The sequence below is a fragment of the Parasteatoda tepidariorum genome, chromosome 10 (genome assembly GCF_043381705.1).
Source record: "Parasteatoda tepidariorum isolate YZ-2023 chromosome 10, CAS_Ptep_4.0, whole genome shotgun sequence".
Taxonomy (NCBI): Eukaryota; Metazoa; Arthropoda; class Arachnida; order Araneae; family Theridiidae; genus Parasteatoda; species Parasteatoda tepidariorum.
The window spans coordinates 27,489,110-27,514,415 of record NC_092213.1 but is presented as its reverse complement, the minus strand read 5'-3'; the positions used below and the strand labels follow the sequence as shown (position 1 = coordinate 27,514,415).

At 30.5% G+C, this 25,306-nt stretch overlaps 1 non-coding gene across 1 annotated transcript; it reads left to right on the top strand.

Moving 5' to 3' along the window:
- The first annotated feature begins 3,143 nt into the window (after positions 1-3,143).
- TRNAK-CUU (transfer RNA lysine (anticodon CUU)) lies at positions 3,144-3,215 on the top strand. The gene has a single exon. It is a non-coding gene; the product is annotated as a tRNA-Lys (tRNA).
- Positions 3,216-25,306: the final 22,091 nt, after the last annotated feature.

Genomic DNA, 25,306 nt, shown 5'->3' with positions numbered 1-25,306 from the left:
CTCTCAAGTATTGTCCTTTTTCTAATTCCTGTCTAATCATATGTCTTTCACAAACCAATTTAAAACTATGGTGAAATATAGCAAATAATGCATGAATATATTATTATACCATACTACATTTGACATGGATCTACTGAAATCAAATAATCAGCTGAATATCTACTAAAATTCAAATAATCTACTGAATCGATATTCATTCGAAACTTACATCGAGAGTGTTTGAGTTACATATATTTAATGTTCAACAATTGTAACACAAATTATACAATAATTATGCAAGTCATCTCATTATTGTTATAGTTATCGAAGCATATGTCAATTTGACTAAAAGCTAAATACCCGTTCTTTGTACAGGGGAAAGGTTTAAGAAATCATAAGTCAACATAAACACTACGAAATAATTCACAAAAATCCATAGAGACACACAATTAAAGAAATTTAAATCGTTTCAAGTATGTATTTATTTATTTTTTGATCATCACGGTGGCTTTGCATTATGAAATTTATCAAAAGACATATTTAAAAGTTTATTCCTAAAGAAAAAAACGAGATTAACTAAATTCAGAACATTTGGCATGATGCTACTGCTCGCGACCAACTGATTATGGTGCAAATTTACCCTTTTGGAGGTAGAGGAACTATTACCACAGTAATTATAATAAATAATTATGTTAGCATATTTATTACTATTAAAATAGAACTCATTACCACAATAAAAGTAGTACTAATTCATCAATGGCGTCAATAATAGTTTGGAGATTTTTTAAGGGTTCCTGAAGCGAATAACTGCAACAATTTTGTTTTTTAGTACACCTTTATTTCAATCAGTTTTAAAGAAAAACCTACCAAATGCGTAACTGTAAGGAATAAATAAACACGTGAAACGTGCTGATACAGATAACTGTATAAATTACCAATAACCAAAAGCAAGAAATTATCAGCAGAAAGTGCACCTTAAACTCCTTTCTTTAGAAAACAGAGCTGAAAATTACCAAACATCACTGTTGTTGTTGTTAATTTACGTCGCACTAGAACTGCACAATGGCCTATTGGCGACGGTCTGGGAAACATCCCTGAGGATGATCCGAAGACATGCCATCACAATTTTGATCCTCTGCAGAGGGGATGGCATCCCTGCTTCGGTAGCCCAACGACCTGCACGCGAAGTTGAGCACTTTACGGTAGAACAGTTTAACGAGGATCAATACCGCACACCCTCGGTCCCTACGCAGACTGATCCAAGTGGTCACCCACCCGCACACTGACCGCAGCCAGTGATGCTTGACTTCGGTGATCTGCTGGAAACCGTGTCTTAACGATCAGTCCACTGCGGGACCCAAACAAAACTGGCATTGCTGTATAAATGTAAGAAAAAGAAACAGAATAATCTGCAGTTTAATTTAAAACAAAGGCTTGTATTAAAGTGATGGGAAAATATTCTTCAACATCTTTCACGAATAATCTAATTATAATTTCGAATGAGTCCGAAGATAAGTAGGACTAAAATTGCATCCTGCTTACTCTACCGAATTTTAGGACGAAATCACAAGTGGTTCTAGAGTTATGAGAGAAACACAGACAGGCACACCCACACAAACTGTTCCTTTTATTATTATAAAGGATTTTAAGTGGATTTTAAAAGCCTTAGAAAAGTATATCATAGTCGAAAATAAAAATTATCCTAGATAGCAATAACGGAGGCTTTTATGGCTTACTTTGAGCGTCCGTCTTCTTCCATATTTATAAGATTACACAAGGACAAGCGTTAATACTCATTGTGAAATTTTTCTGTCCTAAATCTTAAAGATTTCAGTCGCCATAAGTATTTAATGTTGAACAAAATGCAATATTTTAACTAAATAAATATTTACATATAATTCATGTTTCTCTACTTACATTTCTTCCGATATTTTTTATAGGTTTTTCAGATTGATCAGAAACAAATTTACAAGCAAATTGAAATTCTAAGAGGTGATTTTTATCCATAGCATAACCAGACCATTCATAGCCATTTCGTAAATCTTAGTTCTGGAAAATACTAAAACCGCAATGGGAAAAAACATAGCTTGTAATAAAGATTTAAAGCGCATAGAAAAGAAAATTGTCATTTAAGAAAGTATACGCAATCACTGAAGTAATTCGCCAGCATATAAAATGAATAAAATAATAATAATTATTATTATTATTATTGTCTTCTGCGAGATGGCAGTAAAATAAATAAATTTGTATAAATAACACGGGGGAGCATTTTTGTTTTGTTTTCCACTGCGTGATATTTTTTTAACAGATCTTTGCTATTTTCCTATTGCTGATTTCAATTTTGCAATCGGTTTCTGTCTCCAAGCTACAATTTCTCTCTTTTTAAAAATGACATATTCAATCCACTTTTGTAAATAAGATTTATAATAAGATAATATAAAAGATACAAGTGTAAATAAGATTTATTAAATCTAGGTTTCTTTCTAGAATTTATTGAAGAAGAAGTTCTTGATCTATAAAACTCTTGTCCGGCCAGTTTTTATATACGCTTCTGAGGCTTGGACAATGGCAAAACTGGAGGAAAATTGTATCGCAATATCTGAGAGAAAGATTTTGCGGAGTATACTTGGTGGTGTTAATGAAAACAATAACTGAAGAATGAGATTTAACTTTGAACTGTACAATATTTATAAACTACCCGATATTATTAAATACATAAAAATAAATAGAAGGAATTGGATGGTCCACGTGATTCGAATGAGTGGATGACAATACAAATGCTGCTTTTCAAATCCACTGGAACAAGAGATGGAGGAAGGCCGTGGTTGAGATAGGCTGACTCGGTGGATTTTCTTGCAATTAATGAAAAGAATTGGGGATCAAAGATACATCGGAAGACGTTATGGAAAATCTTCAGAGGATGGTATTAGCCCACTGTCTGGTAAACTATGGTAATGAGGATGTACACGTTTAAAAACGTTATGTTATCAGGATTGAAATTGTATAAGAGCCCATGCCTAAAAATGATCTCATACGCCATTCATTATGCTCTTTATAATTCCATCCGCTCATTATGCTCTTTATAAGGAAGTTGCGTACAATGTCAATTTTGGCCATCGACTTTATGCAATTTTTAATAATGATGTACTTTAATCTCTTCAATGTCCCACATGGTCTAGTGGTTAGGATACCTGGCTCTTACCCAGGAGACCCGGGTTCATTTCCCGGCGTGGGAAGATTTTGAGCCGCGATGGCTCAGGAGATAGAATGTTCGCCTTCCAATGACGCGAACTGGGTTCGAATCGCAGCGCTGGCTGGTCGCATCTGTCTTACACTGACCACAGTGCTGACGTTAAATGACCTCAGTGGTAGGCGAATCATGGATTAGAATCCATTTGCCATCAGGCTAATCGTGGGGGCTCCCGTGGTCTTCCTTTTCATGTAACATAAATGCGGGTTAGTTCCATCAAAAAGTCGTCCACAGAGCTAAATTTCTCCCAATATTTGATCCAGGATTTCCCTTGACTTCTGGATTGGGTTCAGAATTACAAGGCCATGAAGTTGAACATTGGTAGTCGTAAACTCAAAAATTGTGTCTGATGTGACGATGGTTATAAAATAAATAAAAAATACCTTAGAAGTTTGTCGCAACTTTTACAAGACCTGATATATATACCGTAAATTTTTCTGCAGCATAAATTTAAAATATTTTAATATTCTCTCATAATAAATTTTCTATAATTACTAACACTGTTTTATCAATATAATATGTATTTGAAAGTTCTCATCGCTTTTGTTTAAATCCTAAACTGCAAAATATTTTATAATATCTGAATTTTCCAAATTTCATTCCGAACAATACTTAAATAATAGGTTGCCAGAAAAGCTAACACTTTATGGTAACCATAATAACACCATCACTCTATTTCAGTGCATTGATTGCTGTAATTTTAAAACATATAAAATCAGAAGAAATTATATTTATTTGTCTGGTTTACATTTCGTTTCATTATTCAAAATAATGTCGCAAGGAAATATTTTCTGAATAACAAGGTTTTTTTTTACTCTCCGAAGAAATCTGATATTGCATGGACTATACAACTCTAATAGAATGCATTTTTAAAAGACTGTTTCTTCATTTTAATGAGCAAAGCTTTTTTGAAAAAAAAATCAACTCCCACTCTAATTGATTTAGGTTTGATTTATGTCGTATACTTTTACCTCATTTAGTAGGAATTTGTAATATTGAGAATCATACAAAAAGCACATTTCCTTTTCTTTATGTTTCACAAAAAAAATTATATGCGGCTTTGTATATGCATCATTATTAATTTTTCTTAAAAATAAAATTCTATATCTTCAAAGTCATCTCATTAAAACAATAAAATATTTAATCACGTTCATCCCATATTGTATATGAATTATAATGCAACACAAATTCAAAGTATACTCAGTTTAAATTATGTCATATCAAGCGTGCTGAACTACATATTAATATGATTCCATATAGATATTTAGTTTTAAATAGATTTAATCACTTTAATGGTAGAGGAAAGTGAGCTAAAACTGGGCAGCTAAGATTCCAAAGTATGTTGAAGCTAGGCTGTTCGACCTAAAAACAGTCAGATTTAATCAAAATATTCATTGATTAGTTGTGCAGACAACTCTGTAAAAAACTCAGTTTGTTCCAGATCAAATTATGGTATAAAGTACCACTTTGAGTGCATCAATTGTAAAACCCATTTTTACCGTAAAGTACTATAATTTTAACAGTAATATTTATTTAACTAGAGTGTTTCAGTGATTTTACGGGTACATATTACTATAAGAATTATGGTTCATCAGAATTTTCGCTCCGTAACATCTTTTAGTGAAAATGGATTTTACGTTGAGTACCGACACTTTTTACCGTAATTTGATTCGGAATTTTTTTTCGTGTATAAGATTCATAAAGATTCATAGTGTATAACAGTCATAAATTAAAAACTTTTTGTAAATTGTTTTTTTTCCTAGAAAAAATCAAACTATCTGGTCTTTCCTTGCCTTCCGATTTCGTACCTAGGGTGCTAAACCTGAATATTTAAATTTACCGTTGGTAGCCAAGTCAGTAGCCGGTAGACTCTAATAACTAAGTAGCCACGTTTACTTCAAATCTATTAAGTCGATGGCAGATATTGATACTTCTTTTTCATTTAATTGCCACTTTTTGCGTTTTTTGATAGCTTGGATTAAATTGCTTTTTTTTTTCAAATCGCATTATAAAAATATTCTAGATCTGTAAAAAGTTAATTCAATAATAAAATTATTAAAAATATGTGACAAAACGTATTCAAACTTACTGACTTTAAAGAACTTTATTTAAAAATATCTGGGGAGGCAAAATAAATTTGATATCATTAAAATATGGGAATTGCTAAAGAACTCACCTTCCACTTAAATCTTTTCTTAAAAATTGATGATTTCTGAAGGCTTAAAACTTTGAATGGTCACATTGGCCATTTTCATGAAAATACTGTTTTCTAGAGTCGTTTTCTGCATTGATGTACTTTTATTATCAAAGGATTTTTCTTTAATTCCTTCCTTCTCTCTCCCGTGAAAATGACGGGGTGAGGTTTCGCCCTCTATTTCTCGCTCCCGTGAAATTTCTGGGCTGGAGTGTTCAGTAGTAACGCGCCAATCGGAATTAAACTAATTCATTTCTTTTACACGAAAACATTTTATTTCTCATTTTATACACCAGATGGCAGTACCAGGATATTTTTAAGGTAATTGTAGATAGTTAGTTTATTTTAAACTAGACGTCAGCACTAATCAAATACGTGTATTTGGCAAAATAAGCTCTTTTACGACCGTTTTCTTCAAAATTAACCAATTGTTAAGGGGTTACAGGAAAAGCGGTGCAAAAACGTGACCGATTGTTTATTGAATTCGCTATATCTTTTTTTGACTCGCCATGAAGCGGGTGGTTATTTTTAGGACTACCGGGTACACATGGTAAGTCTATGGAAAATTCAGAACTACTGAAATTGTAGTTTATAAGTACCAGACATATTTATTTTATATTGTAAATTAAGAATCTTATGAACGCAATTTGTACATGATATAGTAATCTTTTCCTCCTCTGGCACTGCAGTTTTTGCAGGTCCAACAAGGGCACACGTAATAGGAAAGGTGAAGGTCAGAACAGCGTATAGTACCCGATCTTGCCCCACGAGCAGAAGTTAAAAATGCTACTATTGGATTTTTTATTAGGGTGTGAATCTTTAGTAAATGTATAATAAGCAGGAATAAAAATAGTTTTCATATCTGTAATGACCAATTATACGGAGAGTTTAAAAACAATAGAACATTAGAGAATTGACGTATTAAAATAAACATATCTGCACAGACGCCGTGAATTCATCAACAACAGTACATCGTTATGGTAAGCCATTCTTCTAGACTAGTAAAGTGTAATTCAGAGTCTTTCAACTAAGAAACAGAATTAATTTCAACCCAATTGAGGTATCCGTTCTCACTTCTTTACCGGACTTACCCCACTCTCTCCTAAGTTAAATTATGAGGGGGACCGGAAAGTAATGTCGTTTCGGTGCATTAAATATTCGTTAGTTTCAAAAACCAATTCCTCTTTTTTTCGATTCTCTTTCGATCCGGCATTGAAATATTGCTGCTAACGAGGGTAAATACATTATTGATTTAAAAAAATATTTTGATAACAGATAACAAATGCGCGGGAACTACATTACTTTCCGATCCGCCTAATATTTCAAACGATAATAACAAGGATAAATGTACACAATGAAGTGAAAATCCTTGAATAATAAAACCAAATTTTTAGGCTGTAAATCTTTTCCTGTAAACATTTAAAAAAACTCAGCTGCAATTAATTAATCAATCATTGCAAGAGAAAAAGTTTTGTGTCTCATAGGTAAAGAAAATAAAAACGCCACGGAATATGACTGCATTTCTTTTGGTGACAATTCACGCCTTTGTCGCCTTCTCCCCCTAAATCGCCAAACTATAATTTAAAGATTCCACTTAATTCACACTTTAATTATTCTAATTCTGATGATCAACCACTTTTATAGCAGAAATACATTCCATTCTTAGAAAGTTTTTGGCTTGGAAGAGTCTTTTTGATGAATTTCTTTTGCTGATAAAGTACTCATTGTCAGGACTGTAAAATATTCTGGTACTTATTTTTCCTTCCTCACTTTAAAGAAAAATTGCCTAACTTGAAACCATAATATTTGCTATCTTAAACCATACTATAAAGTAACCTTTAGGCAACATTAATAGGCTATTAAAAAACATGTTTCAGTTATACTGTACAGTATTATCGAACAATTGAAACATTGAGTACACATTGATTTCCACGATAATATGAATTTACTTGGCACCTAATTCATACAGCAGCATATTTAAATGATTTTAAACCTTGACATTCTCTATAAGTTCGAAGAATGCACTTTTTTTGGAACACTTTTTCGCCTATCCGTTTATTATTCATGTTTAAGAAAGCAGTTTTGGGTGATCTTGCATAATAAATAAAATTCTTAATTTTTTTGACTGAAAAGATTTTTATCAAAGCAAAATTTAATCTGACAGGAATATTTTTTGAGATCTGTTGAAAATGTTTGGCGTTTTAATAAGCTGTTTTCGACGAAAATGCTTTATTTTAAAATAGAAAGGTAAAACGATAAATATTTTGTACGCTACAAAGCACTCCGATAGGAATTTTTTATTACGTGAGCTGTTTTCCGTGAAGATTCTTTACTTTAAACAATAAAGTAAAACGATACATTTTTTCGACGCTGCAAATCATTCTGATAGGAGAATTTTTTCAGATATTTTGATAATATTAGAGTATATTAGAGTTATGTTAGAGTAATGTTACATTAATATTAGAGTAATGTTGCATTAATATTAGAGTAATGTTACATTAATATTAGAGTTATGTAGCATTAATATTACAGTTATGTTAGAGTAATGTTAGAGTTATGTTAGATTAAACAACTTTACATGAAAATGGGCGATAAAGAACTTTAGAACTGTGAAGTAATACAATAAATAACTTCTATACGAAGTATTCTGATAGAAATATATATTTAGAAAATGCAACATGTTAGAGTGAGCTGTTTCAAATGAAAAAATATAGTAAAATGCCTAATTTTATAACTCTGAAGTGTTACGATAAATATATTTTAAGACACAAAGCATTCTGATAGGAAATTTTTTGAGAACGTTTAAAAATGTTCAATGATAGATTAAACTGTTTCAGACGAAAATGAATAATAAAGTGTTTAATTTCAGAGCTGTGAAATGATATCATAAATATATTTTACGCAACAAAGCATTCTGTTAAGGATATTTATATGAGATCTTTTAAAAATGTTAGATGTTAGAGCGAGCTGTTTTATATGAAAATTGATGATAAAGTGCTTAATTTTAGAAATGTAAAGTACTGCGACAAAAATTTTCCACGCTACATATTATATTTCTACTCTTATATTCTGATGGAAAAAAAATTCTGAGATCTCTTGAAAATTTCAGATGTTAGAATAAGTTGTTTTAAATATAAATGGACGATAAACATACCTAATTTTATAATTGTAAAGTAATACGATAAATATTTTCTTCGCTGTGAAGCATTTTGATAGGAATATTTTTTAGGGTTTTCGGTAAGTTTAGATAGTAGTCTGAACTGTTTTCTATGAAAATGGATGCTTTATAAATGAAATAATTTTTTAATTGTAAAACGTTACAAAAAAAATTTTTACTTTATAAAGTATCCTGAAAGTAGCGTATTTTTACGCCATAAAGTGTTTTTATCGGAGTAATCATTGCTCTTTGAAAAATTTTAGGCTTTAGAAAGCTTTATTTTTGAGGTATAAATAAATAGATAAAGTAGTGAATTTTAGGACTCTAAAGTTCATTCTAGTTTGTATTAGAAACAAACTTATCATATATTTGACCAAATGCTACACTAAAAAAAGAATGTGTTTTCAAAACTTCCCGAATTACCTGAAATTTGGCGTGATTTTATCTCTATGGAATCAACCTCGGCATTTTTACCGATGAGCTTTGGTAATGAATTTGGTAAAATTAAAAATAAAATATGTTTACATAATATGATATAAACAGCCTTTCATATCTTCAGTGGGTCGATAAATGAGTATCAAAGCATGCTTGGGAACTAAACACTGGAGATTTTGCGTTCGGCTGACCACCTAACCGGAACATCTGCTCCTGCGCCCCAGAGCCCAAGGTGATGGGCACAGTAGGCCTTGCCCCTCTATGGGCTGTCGCGCCACTGAGTTTAGTTTTTTTAATATGAGATAAATTTTTAAATCTAATAAAATTCAGTAGTTTTAGCATGAGACCTTAAAACATGGTATAAAACCAATTATTCGGTTATATTTACTCGTCAGTTTACTAAATGTGGTGTAATAAGAATGATGATTGTAAGCACCAAAATATCCGGTAAACCGTTAATATATGAAGAAAAAATTTCCAAATTATTGATTTAAACACTGTAAGTTTTGATTTTTAGGACCAAATTTATGTTGTTGTTTTTTTAAACCAGAAATATCATTACCATACGGAATAGATTTTCGTTTTGTAAACCTTTTTAAATATAGATTTGGATGTTTTAAATCTAAACATCTATCTAGATCCTTAGGCAATAGATTTCGTCAACAATTTGAGAGTATTTCTCAATATTAAATATGTTTTTAAGTAAAAAAAAAATGAAGAAAAGATTTCAATTTCTTTTCCGTTTTACCTGCAGCTATTCCTCTTTCCAACAGTTCGTCACAATTCAGGGAGAAAAAAATATAAATTTGAAATATATATGCTCTGAAGTAATAAAAACTATATAAACACAGTTTATGAAAACCTATACTGAAAATTTTCTAAAATAAGCAGATATATTAAAACAACGTATGAAAAAGTTGAGATAAAATCTATTTAATTACTTCAAGCATGAACGCGATTTACTAAAATATGTATAAACTCCACTCGTAAGAAATAAAGCAAATTATGACAAATATTGTAAAAAGTACCTGGAATAAGGGTACTGGTACTCTTTACCGTAAAATCCCTTTTTACCGGAACATGTTACGTAACAAAAATATGATGTAACGTAATTTTTACAGTAATAAACACCATAAAATCCCTAATTAAATAATTATTACTGTAAAAATTACGGCACCATATTTTACGGGAAAAATGGATTTTACGGATGATGCACCCAAAGTGCCGTTACTTTTTTGCCACAATTTGATCCAGAATTTTAATAGTAAGATCAAAATACTACTTTTGTCCCAGGTACAAACAATGGTAATTAGCATACTAATTAAGTCATATGCGTTTTAAAATATGGGAAGAAAATTAAGAGAAAAAAGTTGTACTTTTTATCAGTATAAGAGATACGGAAATAGGTAACTATTTTTATCTATTATTAAAATTTCATGTCATCATGCCATATATTAACAGGAAGAGTATATTGGTTATTAACAGTTGTGACTTTATTTCTGTGGGGTAATTTTTTTTTAAATCCTTTTATACTCGATATTTTTCTCTGGTCTAGACGAAGCAACAAAAGAGAATTGCTCCTGGTAAACATGTATTTTTATTTTAGCCTGGTAAATATGTATTATTATTTTAGCCTGGTTAATATGTATTTCTAAGTTTCTTAATATACATGTTTCGCTTTTATTGTATTTTTTGTGACTATTTACAGCGCAGAAACAAGATGGTTTTTTTTCGACAGAACACGCGTTATCCTGGATGATTGTATGTTACCAATCACGCTTAGCTCTGAATGCAAAATACATCTTTCACCTTTAAATTTTGATTATTTCTGATCTTTACATAACAGTACTTGTATTCCAACAATTTCTGTTACTTTTTTAGCGTAATTTCTTTGAATAAAACCATTTTTTCGCTAGTTTACTTTTTATCGGCCTTTTGACTCAAAACCATTTTGCTTACGTTTCTTTCGTCAATTGTTTTGTATCAAGACCATTTTGCTTACGCTTCTTTCGCCAAACTTTTTTGTATCAAACCTTTTGTATTATTTTCACTTTATTATAAACATGTTTATAAAAGAAAATTTTGATTCTATTTAAAAAAACGTATACAATTAAAATGAACTTTTGAACTTTAGAAGCATCATTTTGGTATTAAGAATATTTTAGCTGTATGAGATACATTCTAATTTTTGTTATGAAGGGATATTTATTCCAGAAAAACAAACAAATTCATGTGAGAAAAACTGATTTATTATATCAAATAAAGAAAAAAATTTCCTCAAAGAGATCAAGAGAATCCCTCTCTTAACATCAAGAATTTCTGTGCAGATAAAAATTCAATGGTTGGGGTGGAGACGCCAAAGCCAAAGCCCCGGCCGATTGCCAAGATTTCGAAATTATAAGCAAGTGAGTTGTTCCCATCTGACAGTTAAGATTATAGAATTGCATCAAAAAGGTCCTGGGTTCGAATCCCGGGCAAGGCATGCATGTTTCTTTCTCTCTCTGTGTGTTCCATGTCCTTTCTCCTCTGTGTGTGAATGTGACCCGCCCTATAAACGGGTTGTGTGAATGGCGTGGTAGAAGTCAAATTCCCGGCCATAGATGTTGCTACTGAAAAACATGAACAATCGCACCCCCACTGCCTAAACAGGCATACGACAAAAAAAAGAGTATAGAAGGAAATCCATGGTTGGCGATTTATCGAAAGATAAAATAGCCAAAAACAAACCAACCCATAGCCAAAACCAAAGCCCCCGTTATCAGTAATAAATTTGAAGATAATTTATCGAAAGCTAATCGCCAAAAAGACTGTGCGAATAAATATAACCATGTAACTGAAACATTTCTGAGGTAAGATATGAAGAATAAAGAGTTATAAATAGGTTTTGCTTTCGATTTAGTTGCGACAGTGAATTAATGAGATCTTACGTTTGTATTAAAACAAAAAGTTAGCAGTTAAATTGATTGTTAAGAGATAAATAAATTATTTATATTAGCTTTTTATAAAATGTAATAAAAAATTAAATAAGTGGTTTAATTTAATTTAAATTAGATGAAGAATGATAAAAATAAATAATTTAAGAAATTGAAGAAGTTTTAAAAATTAGGAAATGTGTAATGCCGATTACGGCATTACATTTATCATAACCAAACACTAGAACTGCCGCAGATCAGAGAAGAAAGCGCTTGCTTCTCAGAGACCCAGGGTTCGAATTCCGGCGTTGATTCATCATGCAAATTCTGCTCTCAACTCGCACTGACCACAATGCTGACATAGTTATTTTACAGAGCTTTTTCTGCTAATAACTGAGCTTGTTTGTTAAAATGGCAGTTCTCATATTCTTAAAAAAACAGGCATCCGTTTTCAAATAATTTGAGGTATCCTCTTACTCCCGAATTGTAAATAATTATTCATCTAATCTACCAAAATCAGAACCATAAAAAGTATTAACTACTCAAAATGATTCGAGAAATCCAATTAATTTGATAGAAGAGCATTATTTTCTTACAAAATATAAACCTATAAAAATCATCGATATTGAGAAATATATTATCTAAATATTTAATGATATTTTACTATTCTTTCGCTGAAGATAATTCGCTTTGTCATTACGAACAAGAACAAAAAAAATTAAATGCAACTATTGAGATTGATTGAATTATCTCCAGAACAGTTTTATTCTTTTGGGAATAAAGAGACGAGACGAGAAAAGTAAGAGCAAATGGGACTGATTGATTCCGATTAACTCAATCACCCCGCAGATAAGTTCCATGAAATATTCGCCATTGGTAGAAATTATCAAATAATAATAATAATAAATAAATAATTCATTATGTAATTTTCCTTCTCTATACATAATTTTCTCTTTCTATACACCTACTGGCATCTGAAATTAAAAATTTACAGTGTGTCTAAATTAAACTGATTAAAAATTTATCTTTACGGAACAGTCAAGATTAAAAAAGTTCTCGCAGCAAATTCTCGTAATAGGTCATAAATCTTTTCACACAGCGAAGCATATAAGATAAATTATTTTTAAAAAAAAATATGGGGGGAAGTTCTTATTTCAGTCGTGTTTAATTATATAAAATCCATTTATGCTACTAAATCAATTAGTTCCGAAGGAGGCAATTGACAATGTTTGAGTATTTTTCGAGTGGAAAAACAAGGTAAGTGCGTTTGGCAATGGTAGTCAACAAATAAACATAGGAAATTACTCGATTGGCATTGAAAGCTAAGACGTGGAGAGTTTGAAGAAACTCTGGAGTAAATGGAAATTCTTTTATGAATCAATAATTAAAAATAAAAAGGTAAAACTATAGCTATTAACTAGCTTCAACATTTTGTTCCTGGGTCACCCTACTATTTCAAGACCCTCTACCCTGTTTATGAATCTCAATTTAAGTTGTATCGAAAATAAAAATTATTTTGTGTTTGTTTACTCAACTTTTTCAGAATATTATTATGATCACAAGCTGAATACTCGTACGGGTTGAAGAAAACTTACCGTAATACGGGTTGAACTAACCCTAATACTGGTTGAAGAAAACTAACTAAATAATCAATTAATCAGTCGTGATCGACATACAAAATCATGCACAAAACTCAAAGAGATATACTGGTATATTTTAATTCAAATAAAATAAATCTACTTTTTAATTTATCGTTATTTGTTTCTCTACCTGGTGACTTTACGTTTTTAGACCTGATAAAATTGTTTTTAGAAGTACATTCTATCAAAACAAAGATTGATCCTATTCAATATCATTCGGCATAATGATTTAGCTCGAGGCCAACTCCTGATTTTAAAAAATTAACCTGAACAACAATTTTCTCTGGTACTTATCCCTATTGCTGGACTGTAAGAAAACCCATTTCAGCAGAGCCTATAGTAGATATCGTGGTACCTATATTAGAGTATAGTGCCTAATAAAATAGTATAAATTAACGTAATATCAGTAAGACGTATTACCAATTTTTTTTCATCGGATTATTATTTTTAAATTGAAAACAAAAAAGAGCTTATCAGCAACCTTTAAGATGTCTGCGTGTTATCGTATAAGTGTCTGCGTGTTATCGTATATCGTGTATCGTCTAAGTGTTTATCGTATATTTTTTGGCAAAAGAAATGGTAACCCTTTCATAAAAATCAACATAACTCAGTGGTGACAAACTAAGTAAACATATGAACAAATCATAGAGATAGATGCTAGTAAAATTTTATTTTGTTCCCTATTCGTAATGGTTGTGGTGCAGATGTAATCTTCACCGATGCTCTGAAAGACACATCAGACTATCATAAAGACAGATCCTAAGTAAAACACAGTTCCGAGCTGACATCTGGCTAACAGTGAGAGGCTTTCTACATCTACTTTGCTCAAATTCTGAATAATGCATAAAGGCAATGTAAAAGAGCAATGTCTAGTGACTATAACAAATGAATAGCATATCCCAGTTAAATGTTTCAACGTTCGATTTGACTAGTATTGACTAAGTTCAATTTGACCTGTTTTTTTCATGTCTTGGCTTTTTTTATCACTCAGGTTTATAATTTTTGGATTTTTTTCATAAATTTTAAGTTTTATTAAATTATTTTGTGTCAGATTTTGTGAATTTTTCTTGCGTTTGACGTGAGTTCTCAATCCCTAATCATCAAATCAATTTGAAGTATTTGGGTCTCAAAACAATAAATATACATGATAAATTATTAATCATATGACTACTAATTAACAGTAAGTAATTTTAATAGTAATTAACAATAATATAAATCATTTAATACTTGAAGTTTTCACTCAACTATTATAATCAATCGTTTAATTGCTATCACACACAATCATTAAACTGATATAATTCTTTTATGAATATGTCTTTGATTTGTATAATAATTTAATTAACTTCAGGAGTCCACATTACACTATTTTCTCTAATATTAATTATACTAAATTTCCATCAACCGAGAAATAAAGTACTGTTAAAGCTGCCAGAATATGGTAAAATTTACTGCTGGCTCTAGGGAAGCTCCTAAAACCTCGGTAATTTTTAACGGAGTGATTTTATAAAACTAACTGGAAATTTTAGCATTATAATTTGTGATATAATATGGAAATGCAATAACGTTTTGGTAACTTTATCGTGATAACTCAGAGCATGGCATAAAAACTTGTAAAATTTGCTTTTCACTTTTGAATTCTTTTTTTTTTCAAATGTGTGTCCGTTCATACTATAATTTTGAAAACTAATATTTCCCGTAAGGCATTCCATATGAACAGAACAATTACCAAATGAATGGTTTAAATATCATCATATTTTGATTTCTATTATTAGAATTATGGTATTTTTTACCAGAAATATCAATGCCGTAAAGTACGATAATTTTAACAGCATTTTTTGTCCATGTAGAAATGCGGTTAGCATTATATCCCAGACAGGCATCGGTTGTTCTTCAAGCAACCACGCAGACGCCAGTTCTTCACAATTGCAGTTTAGTGCCTATAAACACAAGGCCAACATGACCCAAAGTAATTTTTTAAACAAAACTATCTTTACTGACATTATTTAACATCATTCTTGGTAAATATTATCTAACAATTCATCTGACTTTATAAGTTTTAAAATGGATTCAAAAAAGAAAAGAAAACGCTCTAGTCAGACTCCAGATCTATGAGCCCGAAGCATATAATTCTCTCTCGGAAAGAGCTATTTCATGCTTAACAGAGATGCTTCAAAATCTACTCTGCCGAGTTTCAAGAACTTCCGCTCAATGCAGAAAATGCAAAGGTGGACCTCAGCTAAAAGATTGAGAGAAAAAAGTAGGTAAGTTCAAAGAATAAAAACAAAAGAAAAAATATAAAGAGAAAGAGATTCTTAGCCTTTGCACTGGAAACCAATTTTCCGCTATATCCTGACTAAAGAAAAGTGCTTTCAGCTATAAAAGTAATCACAGGATCATAGAATTTTGTTTTTAAAATCTACTCCTATCAAAGCTATTTAATAAAACTTTACTATGGATTTTATGCAGTTCTAAACATTTAAAGTTTTATATGTATAAAATTAAATGTTTTATTGTAATTCATATCAGACTAATATACAAAGATATTCATGATAACCTGAAGACATAGCGCTTAAATCAACGTGAATAATGGCCCATTTTTTCCAGATACGCTATTATAATAGATTATTATTATTATTGCAGATATGTTATGTATAAATTTTTTAAGAGAATTTTTATTAAAATCATATGTAATTATCTTAATCTAAGTTTCTACAAAAATTTTAAATTACACGTTTTAAGGAAAAAATAATTTCATTACAAAATTGCGATCAGAGTGATTAGATGATAAGCTATATCTCTCTCTGAATGGAGTTAACGATGATTGAAATTAGAGAAAACGGAGGAGGAATAATGGCCAATGGCCAGTTTTCGTAGCGCTACTGGAATAATAAGTGCAACTAAATTCATTTCTATACTTTAAGAAATTTCGGACAGTATTAATGTTGTTGTTGTTGCTCATGCCCACTTGACCGAAGCATTAAATCAAGTCCATGAGCTCATCCAAAAAGCTCCCAAAGCTATGTACTATTGCTGCAGGGTTGGAGACCAGGTGGCTCTTCTGGCAGCCAATACACGATAGGATGTGGGCAGGAGAAGACTGGATCGCATTGCACTTAGGGCAGGGTGGATAGACTTTAAGGCCCGCAACGTGACGTTTGGATCGAATGTGTCCGCTTCTAAGTCTGGCAAGCGCCGTTAGGACACGCCTATTGCTTGCCCTGATCAGAGAAAGACCAGACCGGCCTCCCTCATACCAATCATGTACAGTAGCTTTTTTCCAACAGGAACCAATATCTTGCCTAGTCCGGGTTGCTATTTCTGAGAAAGTAAGAAGGTCATCGCCAGCAGTATCCCTATGACAGCCCTCACCGGCGAGACCGTCAGCAATTTCATTCCCATAGACATTCACGTGCGACGGTATCCACTGTAAGAAAATCCTAATGTCGTGACTCAAACAATTTAGAAGCTGGACAATGTTTAGTGTCGTTCTGTCACCATGCCTCCACCATTCAGACAGGTGCTGCATGGAGCTACGGCTGTCACTAAGAATCCATACATCTGAATCGACATTGTCAGCAATGCAAAATTTCACAGCTTCCTCTACAGCTATTGGAGCACATTTATTATCCATGACTCTAAAAAGTATTAATGTAAAAAGTACTGGCACTCAGTGTGCCGATACTTTTTACCATAAAATCCATGTTTAAAGTTATTTCTAAGGAACAAAAATCTTATATACCATAATTACAGTAATATTTATTGTAAAATTGCAAAATAACTGTAATTAACGAAAATTTACTGTAACCAGAACGATATAAAATCTTACGGGAAAAGCTGTAAAAGGAATTTTACGCATGATGCCTCCAGGGAGCAAGTATTTGCTACCATGATATGATCCGGAATTTTTTTCAATGTAGCTTATCTTTTGCATGCACTCGTCTGCTGGAATTAAACTCTAGATATAAATGTACGAATTCATCATCATGATATTTGACATGACAGCCCAAGGTGGGCCAAAGCCTTCTGTAAAAGATTTATCCAAAACAACCTATTCTTTGACTTGGGCTGCTAATCTTTTACTTTAATCACTCTAAATTCTGATTTCACGGAATGGAGACTTGTTTGTTTTGGCCTCTCTATATTAGACTCATGAAGGGCTTAATTATTACTAGAATCAATTTTGTATAATGCATAAATCATTTTTTAAGTTTAAAACTAATGATAATGGTTTCCTTGCCGACCGGTCTGCGTAGGGGGCAGGGAACTGTCCTTGCATCAGAAAGGTCCTGGGTTTGAAGGTTGGAATCCCGGGCAAGGCATGGATGTTTCTTTCTCTCTCTGTGTGTGTTCTATGTCCTTTCTCTTTTGTGTGTGAATGTGACCCTCCCTATAAACGGGTTGTGGTTGTGTGAATGGCGTGGCAGAAGTCGAATTCCTGGCCATAGATAGAGCCACTGAAAAACAGGAACAATCGCATCCTTACTGCCTAAACAGGAATACGACAAAAAAAATGGTTTCCTTTAATAGGGGTTTGTTTTTGAGCAATTTTAAAATGCTTTAACTGTTTTGAGTTTTGAATCCAAATAAGGTTACACTATCATCTTTCATAACGCTTGTCAAAAGGACAAATATTTTATTATATTTTATTTATATTATAAATTATATTATTCTTATTTATATTATATATAATACTATTTATATTTATATTATATATTTTATTGATTGATTTTACTTGGATTTCAGGAGCAGGAAAAATTGAATTTACTTGCTTATAGCAGCATAAATGTTTCTTTGATTTGTAAATATTGAAAGTTTATGATTTAATATTTCTGTAACCCATGAGTTCGATTATAAATCTCCCATTCGCGGTCGTAAAAAATGATGTTTCGAATTCACAGAGATATTCGAAACTTTCTCAAACTGACGTAAAATATTTTTCCCTAAAAATCTTTACTCCGAAATTTCAAATTTCCAGTTACTTTGAAAGTTAAAGACCAGAAAGACAAAATCCTAGATTTGGCGCATCTGAAATCGAAATACTCATATTGTAGATACGTTTTTAACCAAAGTTTCGAATTTATGTGGATGTGTAATCCATGTATGATAGACGGGTGCGTTTCCAGCACTAGTAGCCATGATTTTTCGCCAAGGAAGAGCCAAGCGAAGTGATAAAATAACACAGAGGTTGTGTTATCTTTGGCAAGCAGGGATAGTTGATCCCGTGTTAGAGCTTGTTTTATGTTTATATACTGGCTTCTAAAGAAGATTTCAGCAAAAGTGTTCCAAAGAAAAATGAGTTTTTTTTATGGGGAATAGTAAATATAAAATAGGCATGAAGCTTGTTTTATCATTTTTATAGATCAATGTTTCTGTCATTCTAAAAATATATTTTATAGATGAAATGCTAAGTGATAGTAAATTTAGCGCGACGAAACCTTACATTCTCAATTTCTTTAAAGTTATTGTTTATTTTATTATTTAATGTTTCTTATATGTTATTATAGATAATTATTTGCATTCCAATAATCTTTATCAATTTTCTAGAGCTTAAAGTATGGTATATAGTAGTTAGTTTTAAGAACTACAAGCACGACACGAACTACATACAACCAAATATATGCAATAATTCATGTTGATAAATCCCAGTCATTCATTTGTATTAATGCATGAAAAGTTTACTCTTTTTTGATGTTTTAAAAACCTATAAAATACTTCTAAAAAGTTTCAAGTATAGTTAAATCTATCCATGTATATCGTATCTTTAAAAAATAAAGAAAATTATTTGAAAATGTAAAATTGTTGAAACAAATATCTTAAAAATTGTTACTTTAGTCTCAATCAATTAACAATAAAAATAACTGTATCATATTATCTGTAATATGTTATGTATTTTAAATAAATCACTTATAAGATCATGATTTATTGAAATAAACCACTCAAAACAATTTATAAAGTTCTATTGCAGTTCTTAAAACTACATTATGATTTTTTACATCAGTGTTTTTGAAATGTTTATTTATTTATTTATTTTTTTTGCAATTTATATCCTTACAATATTTGTTAGGAACACATTTTCATGTACAAGACATAAAGTATTGTAGCCATATTAAATATTTTGTCTTAAAAATATATTTTTATAATATTATAAGAACTTAGTTTTAAATCGTAAGTAATCGCATGTTTCTATTTTAAGAAATTTAATAATTTTTAATAAATATAACAATATAAAAAATTTTTATTCTCACAATATATGCAACATGTAAAAATAAAATGCATGAATTAAAAAATTTCATGAAATGATTTTTCATGTCCTTAAAAGAGTAATAATCGATAGATTCATCTATACGTTATTTATAATAAAAAATACTCTAGTGCATTTTAAAACATTTATCTTTTTTCTTATCCTTTCATTCAAATACTTTTTACCGTACTGAGAGATGAAATAGTAGATAAAAGCCTTCCAAAGAATTTAAATAAGCTTTGGATTTCACCTCATTTTAAGCTGGTGTTAAGAAAGACTTTAGAGTAAGATTTTTTTCTTTAAGAACAAAAACATTTAATCTACTTTAACTTATATTTTAAATCAAAGCATAGAGCAAAAAGAAAAAACTGGGACATGAAAAGATGTTCTGTGTTAAGTTGGTGTTTTTACTTTTCTTTTGGTTATTGATTAGGATTAAACAGTTGCTTTTCTTTCAAACATGAAAGGAATCTTCCGCGGTTACTTTTATATTCCGAAAAACATTTTTTCGTTTTTAAAGATTTATTTTCAATTTCTTATTCTAACTATCAATAATCAAAATAAAATATCAATATTCTTAGAATATTTTTTCTATATTATTTTTTAACACTGAAATATCGAACCATATTGTCTTAATCTATTAAAAATAACTGAATAAACTCAAAAAAACTGTTAAAACCCACATTTAAAAACACTATTTTTTTTTCTTTTATAAATAGCAGATTAGAATAAATCACATAAAAAGCAAACTTTTATCATTGCAAAATCAACAATGTTGTACACATTTCATAACTCTATTTTTGTATTGGTCAAACCTAATAGGTAAGTGAATAAAAAATTATTAGGTTAGAAAAGAATGATTAGGTTATCAGGGTATATGATCACGAGAATTCAAAATTTGAATTTTATTGGGATAAAAAAGCTTGCAAACAGTTCAAACATTAACTTCGTTTTAGACGAACAATAAGGTGAGACAAGAACCACTATTTAAAGTAAGGAAGTATCAACGAAATCGACACTGTTTTAATTTTCTTTCAAAAATTATGGTAACATAACCGACAGCTGTCTGTCCATCCGATTAACCGTTAAGTTTACGGTAAAGAACATTTTTTTCCTTTATGGTTTTGAAACCATTTTCAAAAAGTATGGTTATAAAACCATGAATACAAAACTACACGGTTTTTTATCCATTTACAACTGGCATTTTCAAAAACGTAAAAAAATGAATTATTTAACTAGACATAGGATCTCGGCTTTTCGTAAGGTAATGGGCATTGGAGAGTGCCGGACGCTGGAGATTCTTCATGTCTTGAAGGGAAGGGAGGAAATATTGTGGTGTCAACACTAGGACTCGAACTCCAGTTCGGCTGGTCATGAGATTGACAGATAAGCCCGCTCGGCTATGATATGTACGCAATTTCAAAGAACTAAGTAGCTTCATTAGGTGGTACTAGTTTGTGCGATAAAATTCTGGTTGTTTAGCCGTATTAAATGAAAGATGCTAATAAGCAGTCTTTCTCAAATTTAACAGTTTGATTATCATTTTATTTACGGTTATTCGACAGTTTTGATTAAATATGGTAAAATAACTATTCAATAAATTGTTATTTAACCATTCTTTCTGAGAAGTTCAAATGAATATTTATTACATTTGAAAAGTTGTCACGAAGTTAGGCATTCAAGATTACTTAAGATAGAAAACAAAAATATAGTATTCCAGTAAGATCTTTGTCTTCGCCATACTTGGAAATAAGCTCTTGGCGACTATTATCTAGCCGAGACGTAGTTGTGAGAACTCTCCATTTGAGGTGTGGGGACAAGATCTTGTCACGTCCTCTTCAATTGGTCATTCCCTTGGAGACAGACCAGGGCGGGGAAGATGTCCAGAACCAAGAGCTGTAGGATTGTATAAGCCTTCACGGATTAACATTGATGACGCTGTTTATTTTGAGACTTGAAACTGTTCTTTTTACGTTCATAAACTAGGAAATACAATTTAAATATTATATAATTTTACGCAGTTTGTAATACGTTTTCATTGCGTCACGATCGATGTTTAATAAATGTATTGTGGTAACAGCTCTCCCTTTTAATTTAATATCACGCAGCATAACACATATTTACCAAAATTAGGTTTAGACAAATTCAAAAGTATTTATATCTCTCTAAATAAACCCGACATTTCATTTTTAATGTGGGAGGAATAAAATATTTTTTAAAAGCATATGCATAAAACGAAACCAAATTTTAATTTTCGAGTTCAAAACAATACGAAGTTATATGCGAAATATGACATTTAGGTCACCCGAAAACTGTATAAAAACATTCATCTTAATGCAAAAAACAGCACTTGATAACTTTGAGTATATGTAAATAAACAATATTTATTCAAATTTTAAACATTTATAAAAAAAGAACAATATTCAACTTTTTTAAAGTGTTGACTTGACGTATTCTAACGCAACTGAATGGAATTTAAATGTAAGAGTAAACATCAAAAATGAAGTTTAAAGGAAACAATTCTATATTTCAGAGAAATATAAAATGTTTCTAATTGTGTTTTAACGTGAGAACTTCCCATAAGGATTGAAACAAATACAATTTAAATGGCAGAAAGATAATGTAAACAGACAAAAAATAAATTGTAAAAAATAAATGTTAACATTTTTATCTCCCTTCTGCAATTTCTAAACAGAAACTAAAACTGTAAAAGTAAAATTAAACAAATAATAACAAGATCATCTGTCATTTTTATTTATTAATGCGACAAAATGCACGAAATTTAAATGTATTTAAGTGACTTTTTTGAAAATAAAATAATCTTCAAAAGAAATGAAACATACAATTCACCTATTAATTGGTAAAACAGAAATTAAAATTTTTGTTTTTATATGAGTTTTAAAACGCTTTATTTAAATAGTTTTTGTTTAAAGGGAAGAGAAAAAAAGAAAAATTCATGCATGGTAATACTGTATTTAGTTTTCTAACATTGTAAAAGAAATATGCTTTAAAATGCCATAATTTTTAAACAGACTGGGAACCTATAATTATTTTTAAGGAATATGCTATGGCTAATAGAAATAAAAAAATTCATTTATCTGTTTCAAAGCAACAGATCCTAGTATCATACAATTAAGTTTCAGAAGTACGATAATAAGGTTTAATCTAGCACCATATTAAAGTTAGTAAAGATAATGGCAATATTGTTCGACATGCTCCATGACTTCTTATAGTGTAAAATTTACTTCACTCTTAACAAACTGAAATAGTTTTTGTTTTAATTGTACAACGACAGTAAACTTGATATCTACTATCAACTAGAGGAAAATTAAGCTATCAAGGCGACTGTGATACTTTTTATCCTCGGCAAACAGTTGATGATAAAAGTGTGTACTGAAGACAAAAGTGGGTACTAAAGATAAAAGTATGTACTGAAGATAAAAGTGCGTACTAAAAATAAAATTGAGTACTAAAGTTAAAAGTTAGTGCTAAGAAAGGATAAGCTCACACTCTTGAATGACTTCGTATTCAGAGAACATTAGAAGTTGTTTGAGTGTCACGACTAAATTGCGCAAACGCTGGACAAATTTTGGGGAGGGAGAAATGGTGACAGCACAAATGCTGGACAATGATTACACTCTCTAGTGGTGTCATTTTGAACTAATTTTTTTGTGCATTCTTTATCACTTTCAAAACAGGTCTATTTTCTGCAGAGAAAATAAAAGAAATGCTAAGTAATAAATTGTTGCAAATTATAACAATAAATTTTCTTTGTATTGCGTTATTCTAGTGCAATTTATCCTGATAGTTTCTTATGACCTGCCTATAGCCTAAGTTGAAAGTTTGTTTTCTGATAACTGATCAGTTTTCTGGTTTTAGTTACAGGCTACGGAAAACATGTTTTTTTTAATTAGAGGTACGAATGTTCCATTTAAAAACCTGTCTAATAAACGACGCACACTACACTTTTAATTACACTTTTACAAAGTTCTCAGATGCCATGCTGTTTAAGAGTTTAATATGTAAAACAATGATAAAAAATGATTTTTTTTAAAATTTCCTTCAAAAACTATAAAATTTTTATTTAAAAACAACTATTTTTTAAATATTTCTGAAAAACGAAATAACAAAAGAAGTATCAAAAATGTATCTTCAACATATACATAATTTAAAATTTAATATATGAGCTAAAATTTAATATTAGATACTTCCAACTTGCTTTCGACTTATTTCTTATTTAGCAGGAAGAAAAAGGAACTCGAGAAAGATTTAATGTTACCTTCCTAATTAATAGACGTGACCGCCCTCGCAAAGTGTTTTATTTCTTAACAACTAAGGCAGTTAGGTTCCCCACACACTTGGTACAAATAGACTCCAGCCAAAATAAATTGCAAAGCTTTCCTCACTTAAATATGTTCTAGTTTCACTAATAAATATGAGTGAATGTGGTGAAAAATATTTTATTAAGCAATACCAACATTAAAAATAATTTCCATTTTCAGAAAAATTAATAATTAGATACAACAAGGTGAATTCAAATTATTTGCAAACCTAATTCACTGTAGAAATTCAGAGTTCTAATGTATTCTTACAGTAACTATTTAATTCAAATTAGATAAATATGTTTGAAAACGTAAAAACACGAAAGAGTTAAATTATTTCAAATCATTTAAAAAATTGAGAAGCAACTTAGTTTTAAAAAACTTTGGAATATGAAATGAAAATGAATTTAAACGATTTAAGTGATGGATAATTTGCTATATCCGAGTCACTTTTTCCCACTTTGTTTGTTTAACTTAAACTACTAGTTTAGTTAAAATATAGTATTTCACTATAAAACCAGCTTTCCTCATGGGATAAATATGTTGTTTAACTTACACATGTAATTATTTCATTGTTTTTGAAATGACATAATTAAAATGAGTTTATAAAAGTGTGCATGCACAAATTTAGAATCATTTTTTTAAACAATAATTGCATTTAATACCCGCAGCCGTCTGGTCCACACTTTTAAATATTCAGAATTTTAAAGTATTTCGAGATTTAGGGAATCATACTGTCAATCATCAGGATAATATCTATGTATAATTAACTCGTATTTTTCAATTGAGAAGGCGACTTACATATTCGCATAATATCATGGTGAATTTGTTATTATAATGTTAATGCTATGACAACATAAACAGAAAAATAAATACCAATTATCTCAACGGCGTCTTTAGATGGATAAAAAGTTAACTTAGCAGCTAACTCAAAATCTAATTATCCACCTATTTGCTATTACTAATTATGCGAGGTAATAAATTTCATTTGTAAGGGTTTAACCAAAGAGTTACCAAACGAAAACAAACTCTAACTGTTATACTTTTTTTAAGTTAAAAGAACACTAAGAAATGAAATAGTAAATAGCACATTTTAATGCAAACACTAATTTTTAGAGAATAAATTAGCTTAATGGTGCTATTCAAGAACTCAAAGACAGCAGAAATAAGTAAATG